Source organism: Adiantum capillus-veneris, chromosome 10 (genome assembly GCF_014529385.1).
Source record: "Adiantum capillus-veneris isolate H3 chromosome 10, ASM1452938v2, whole genome shotgun sequence".
Classification (NCBI taxonomy): Eukaryota; Viridiplantae; Streptophyta; class Polypodiopsida; order Polypodiales; family Pteridaceae; genus Adiantum; species Adiantum capillus-veneris.
In genome coordinates, this window is record NC_140940.1 from 97622258 (window position 1) to 97628555 (window position 6298).

A 6298-nucleotide genomic window follows, 5' to 3' on the forward strand; every position below is an offset into this window, starting at 1 on the left:
TGGAAGCTTCTCACATACCTCCAAATGTGCCTAATGCACCAGACCTCAATAGAGGTCAACAAGAAGATATGCTCCAACAAATAAACAATCTCACAAACCAGCTAGAGGGGTTGAGAGTAAATCTTGTGCAGGGTGCAAGAAGGCCTATTGAGGGAAATGGTGGGAATCGGCCACCAATGCGACGTCAAGCAAGGGAAATGTTGTGTTACAATTGTGGGGAAATTGGCCACGGCATGTATAATTGCCCTCATCCCAGAAGATATGACTACCCTGTCAGAGGTCCTCGACAACAAGTAACTCCACCCCGTGCTAGAGCTCAAGCACAAGAGCAACCGCAACCTCAAATTTTGCAGCCACCTCGTGCTCAAGCTCAAGCCCCTGCTACTCAACCAAATGTGAGCATCATAAGGATGGAGGAGGTCCTCAAGGGCAGAAGCAACCAGGAAGAAATAGCTAAAGGGAAGATGAAGATAGATGAAGTGGCTACAAGCCCCTGCTACTCAACCAAATGTGAGCATCATAAGGATGGAGGAGGTCCTCAAGGGCAGAAGCAACCAGGAAGAAATAGCTAAAGGGAAGATGAAGATAGATGAAGTGCGTGTCCAAGAAGAAGTAGGTAAAGAAACAAGTAAGGATGCAAGCAATGAAGCAAGTACATCTCGGGTAGCTAAAGATGAAGCCAAGAAGAGAAAGACCCGTACTAGGTCTCAAATTGACATCTCTGATTTCCCTATGGGATCTCGGACACAACCTTATGACTTGACAGCTGATGTGAGTTCTCAAGGACCAAAGATTACTTAGCCACAACTACTTCATATCTCCCCAAAGCTTCGACGACAATGGTCAAAAATGGTGAGCACGAGGGCAAAGCGAAGTAAGCTAGTAAGTGTAATCAAAGCATATGGTCTCAAGGATATAGTGCCTTTGGTGGAGGCTCAAATCAAGGGACAATGGATTCCAAAAACTTACATTGACAGTGGAGCAGAGGTTTGTGTCATGACAGAAAAGCTAATGCATCAATTGGGTTTAGAGGTAATGGAATCATCAAACTTTAGGGCAAAAATGGCCAATAATGTCTCTGTCACTTGTGTGGGTGTAGTGAAAGCTTTGAGAGTTTCTGTTTTTGGAATCACTACAGAGGTTGATGCTTATGTGATGCCAGTAAAGGGAGAAGGATACCCCCTTATTTTAGGACGACCTTGGCTCATGGGTATAGGAGCTAGGCAAGATTGGGCAACAGGAGACTTGGAGTTGAGGCCTCGCATGGGTGGCCATAGTCGGAAGGTGGTTTATAACCTAAAGAATGGGCGACAAGAGAACCTTGAACTAGAGATGTCAGCTGATGAGTGGAGCTCAAGTGGATGCTCCTCATCTATGGACGAGGAAGAGAGTTCAAGTGAAGAGAGTGATAGCACTCTCGAAGTCATGGGCGTCACCATAAAGGAAACTACCTCATCAGAAGACAACCCAAGGATCCAAATGGAGAATGTGTGGGATGCCAGCCTAGAGGAGATGTTATCCAAGGATATAAAGGAAGAAGAAAAGGAGGGTTATGTAAATGTTCTCAAGAATCATGCATCATTGTTTATTTCTGATTACACTCACATTACAGGTGTCACTGCAGTGAAGCATCATATCCATCTAAAAGAAGGGAGCAAGCCAGTAGTACAAAAACTAAGAAGATTAGGAGTTGTGCAACAAAATGCACTGTTGTCTGAGGTGAAGAGACTCTTAGAAGCAGGATTCATATACCCAATAGAAGATTCAGAATGGGTCTCCCCAGTAGTGGTGAGGCCAAAGAAGAATGGTAAATGGCGAGTGTGCGTGGATTACAAGCCACTAAATGCTGCAACAAAGAGGGACCACTTCCCTCTCCCATTTCAAGATGAGATTCTAAATGAAGTAGCAAGCCATGAGAGATACACAGTGTGTGATGGCTACTCTGGCTACTTTCAAATACGCATTGCAGAGGAGGACCAGAAAAAGACTACTTTCATCACACCATGGGGATGTTTTGCATTCCGAGTCATGCCTTTTGGTCTCACCAACGCTCCAGCCACCTTTCAACGATTCATGAACATGGTCTTCCAACCTTACTTTGGTAAGTCCATAAGGGTTTTCATAGATGAATTTTGTATTTATAGCTCCAAAAGTATGCATCTCGGCAAGATTGATGAAGGATTTACTCGTTTAGCTAAGCTGGGTGGACAACTAAACAAGGACAAATGTCACATTGGGGAAAGCAAGGTTACACTATTAGGGCATGTAGTGTCCATTGATGGAATCGAGGTAGATCCTGAAAAGATAGAAACATTGCTAAATCTACCTTCCCCAACTTCCATCAAACAATTAATCTCCTTCTTGCAAAAGCTAAGATATTTGAGTAGATTCATACACTTACTCTCCCAAGTGATATTTCCTCTACAACAGCTGACTCGTCAAGAGACGCTTGTTTGGAGTGAAGAAAGTGAAGGGCATTTTAGAGAGATTAAAAAAATGTTAGGGTCACTCCCTATAATCCTCCAACCTTGTTGGGAAGAAAAATTCTTTGTAAACCCTAGTGTGGGAGAAGAAGCCATTGGTGCTGCCCTCCTACAAAAAGATCCAAAAACATCCTTTATGAGGCTCGTGTATTTCGCTAGCCGCCTCATGGAAAACACAGAGAAGGCCTACACCCTGATGGAACAGCTAGTGTTACCTCTCATGTTTGCGGTAACCAAATTTCGGCCATACTTGCTGCCGAAGAGGTTTGTAATTATCACTGTGGAGGATATGTTTCCCTATGCACTACAACATATGGAAATCTCTGACAAAATAGCAAAGTGGGTGGTGCGACTTCAAGAGTTTGATTATACAATACAGGTTGAAAGAACAACTCGAGCATGCTTAGCCGACATTTTAACAAACAAGTGCTATGAAAAAGTTTTCCATTTGAAGAGAAAAGAACTTCCACCACCTCCAGCTCCAGAGGCTTTGGTCAATGCTTATAGCCTCTACTTTGACGGAGCATACAAGAGAACCAAGGATAAGGCAGCTGCAGGCATTGTGGTCTTATCTCCATTGGGAGAGAGGATCCATGGTGAAGGGATCACTCTAGAAGATGTCCACTCCAACAATGAAGCATAATATCATGCTCTAATTCATGGCCTTTGTTGGTGCCTCGATAATTCAATTAAGAGATTAAACGCTTTTGGTGACTCCATGCTTTTGGTAAGGCAAATGCAAGGTACATGGGCTTGCAAAAATGCCCGTCTCTCTACTAAAATGAGAGAAGCCAAAGCTCTTATGAGGAGATTTAGGGAGGCACAAGTACATCATGTGCCAAGAGACCAGAACAAGGATGCAGACCACCTAGCATCATCAAAGTTAAATGAGTCAATAGTGGGAGCAGTGGCCATCAAACTTCCACTTCAGCAAGGCAAGGAGGACTTGGAAGATATTATGCACATTCTGGAGCAAGGAGAGGCTCCTAAACACTTGAATGCAGGGGAAAGGCGATGGTTAGCTAGGAAGGCTACCAGGTATCGCATAGTAAATGATGACTTGTATTGTCTAGGTAAGGATGGTGTGCTTAGGAGAGTGCCTTTGAAGAGTGAAATTGAAGAAATTTTAAAAGCTTGTCACGATGATATATGCGGAGGACACTTTGCACACGACGTCACTAGTAGAAAGGTTCTACAAGCTGGGTTTACTTGGCCAAGTCTTCATCGTGATGTCAAATACTGGTGTCAAACATGTGACGAATGTCAGAAAGCAGGACCACGATGGCTCATAGTTGAACCTCAGAACCCAATAAAGGTATATGGGCCCTTTGAGAAGTGGGGAATTGATGCCATAGGGCCTCTACCACGCACTCAGTCAGGTAAAGAGTACATCATCATGGGAGTAGACTACATGACTAGATAGGCTGAGGCTATGCCGACCAATAGAATTACTGCTAAGGATGTGAGTCAGTTCATCTTTGACCACATCTGTTGCCGGTTTGGCACCCCTCTTGAAATACTATCTGATAGAGGACCAGGGTTTAGAGCAGACTTGGTAGGAGAACTCATGAAGAAGCTAAATATTCAGCATCAACACTCTACTCCTTACTACCCTCAGTGCAATGGTTTGGTGGAAAAAGTAAATGGAATCATTTGCAAAATTCTCACCAAACAGGTACATGCCAGGCGCCAAGATTGGGACAAACACCTGAATGGAGCTCTATGGGCCTATAGAACCTCCTTCAAAACCACATTAGGGTACACACCCTTTCATTTGGTTTATGGAAAGGAGGCGCTTTTGCCCATTGAAGTGAAGTTAACAAGTCTTCGAATATTGGGTAGCCAGGTAGGCTCTCAAAAGGAGAAAGTACATCAAAGGATCATGGATCTAGAGAGGCTGAAATTGGATCGTGAAGAAGCCATCAACCACTATTCTCAAGAAGCAGAGAAGCGCAGAGAAAAGTTCAACAAAAAGCTAGCATCCAAAGACATCAAAAAGGGATCTCTGGTGCTTCGATATGACAATCGCTTCGACACTCGTAAGGATGGAAAGTTTCTTTTTCGATGGGAAGGCCCGTTCTTGGTCACCAAAAAGTTCAAAAATGGCTCTTACAGACTTCAAGACATTGATGGTAAAGTGCACAAGACCAGGACAAATGGATGGCGTCTAAAGCCTTATCACATCAGGATAAGGTCAGCTCAAGATCAAAGAAAGTAGGCTAGAGGCATAAATACCCCTAGCCAGGTTTGGGGGGGCTATGATCCGAGCCTATCACAAATTTTTGTTTATCATATTTTGTTGGTTTTCCTTGCTTCTAGAGGTTTACAATAAAAGAAAGAGTGAGAACAACCTCTTGGAAAAATTTAAAAAAAAATGATTTTTTCTTGACTAGTTCACCGGAGGTGAAAGGTAGAGGGAGAACCTAGTGGTAAAGGGAAGGGAAAATATGTAAATGTGAAAAGAAAAGATATGATGTGGTTGTGGAGCCATGCACCCATGATTCAAGGGTCATGAGTGGCTCATATCATCATGGCTTTGGAGCCATATGATGATTCAAACAAATGGGACCCAAGTGGAAGACTTGGTAAAGGAAGAAACCATACACATGATTTTGCTGAATTTTTAAAAAATACTTCCACTCCGATCCAAGAAAAGTTGTCTTCATCAAAGTTGTAGCTGATGAGCTGGAGATTCTGGCCATATTTTTTTATAATTTCTGCATCTACGGTCTAGGAGATATGGCTAAAATGGTGGACGCCAGTTTTTTCAACTGTGGTGGAGACCACCCCCTCTACCTTTACACACACACACCCTTCCTTTTCCACATTGAGACCTTCTCTAAAATCAGCCATTAGTCTTCTCACCCTCCTCTCCTTCCTTCTCTCTCTCAAGCTCAAAAACCCATCAAAGTTCCTCTTCTAATCACCTCTCAAGCCATGCTTAATCTTGTACCAATTCATAAGTTCTCATTCAACCCCTTCCTATTATTACTAGATATGTATTGATTTTATGTAGATTCTTTACATTTTAAAATAAGGAAGCTCTTAGACTCAAGCTATGGAGGAAGGAGTGAAGACAACACAAGTGATGATGGAGCTAATTGGTCAACAAATCACTTGGAAGGAGCTTCTTCATTGGTTGAATGTCCCTAATCAAGCTTCATTTGTACAAATTACACTTGGATCTTAACCTCACTCATAACCACTCTTTTTCCTATATAAAGAGGCCTTCCCCTTTGTAATTTCAAGCCTCCCTCAGCCCCATTGAGCCTTTGTATCACTCACCATGAGCCCATAAGCTCATTCATTCACTCTATTCTTGCACATCCTAGAGTGCAAATTGTTTCATGCTAGTAATCTCTCCTCCTCTCACTTATGTTAATTAAGAGAAATGTTTTATATGTGTGTGAGAATGCTTGATGTGATCTTGGCTAATCCTTGAGTGATTTTTTGGTAATCTATATGCTATTTGTGTTGGGAGTGTTTGAAGTCATCCATTCCTTGTACACACACTACGGTTAATGCTTCATTCATAGTGATCTCTCTCTCTCTCTCTCTCTCTCTCTCTCTCTCTCTCTCTCTCTCTCTCTCTCTCTCTCTCTCTCTCTCTGTCTCTCTCTCTCTCTCTCTTTGTGTAGCGGTCCTAGTCCACGCTTCCAAGACTAGGTGGTGCCCTCATCTCATTTCCCTTGTGGCGCAATGGAGTTTGTTTTGGTGTAGAGGCCGCCATTCCAAATTTCCTTCGTCACTCTATACCTCCCCCCCTCCTAGTCTAAGTCCTCCCGGACGACTATGAAGTGTTTGAGGGTGAAGCC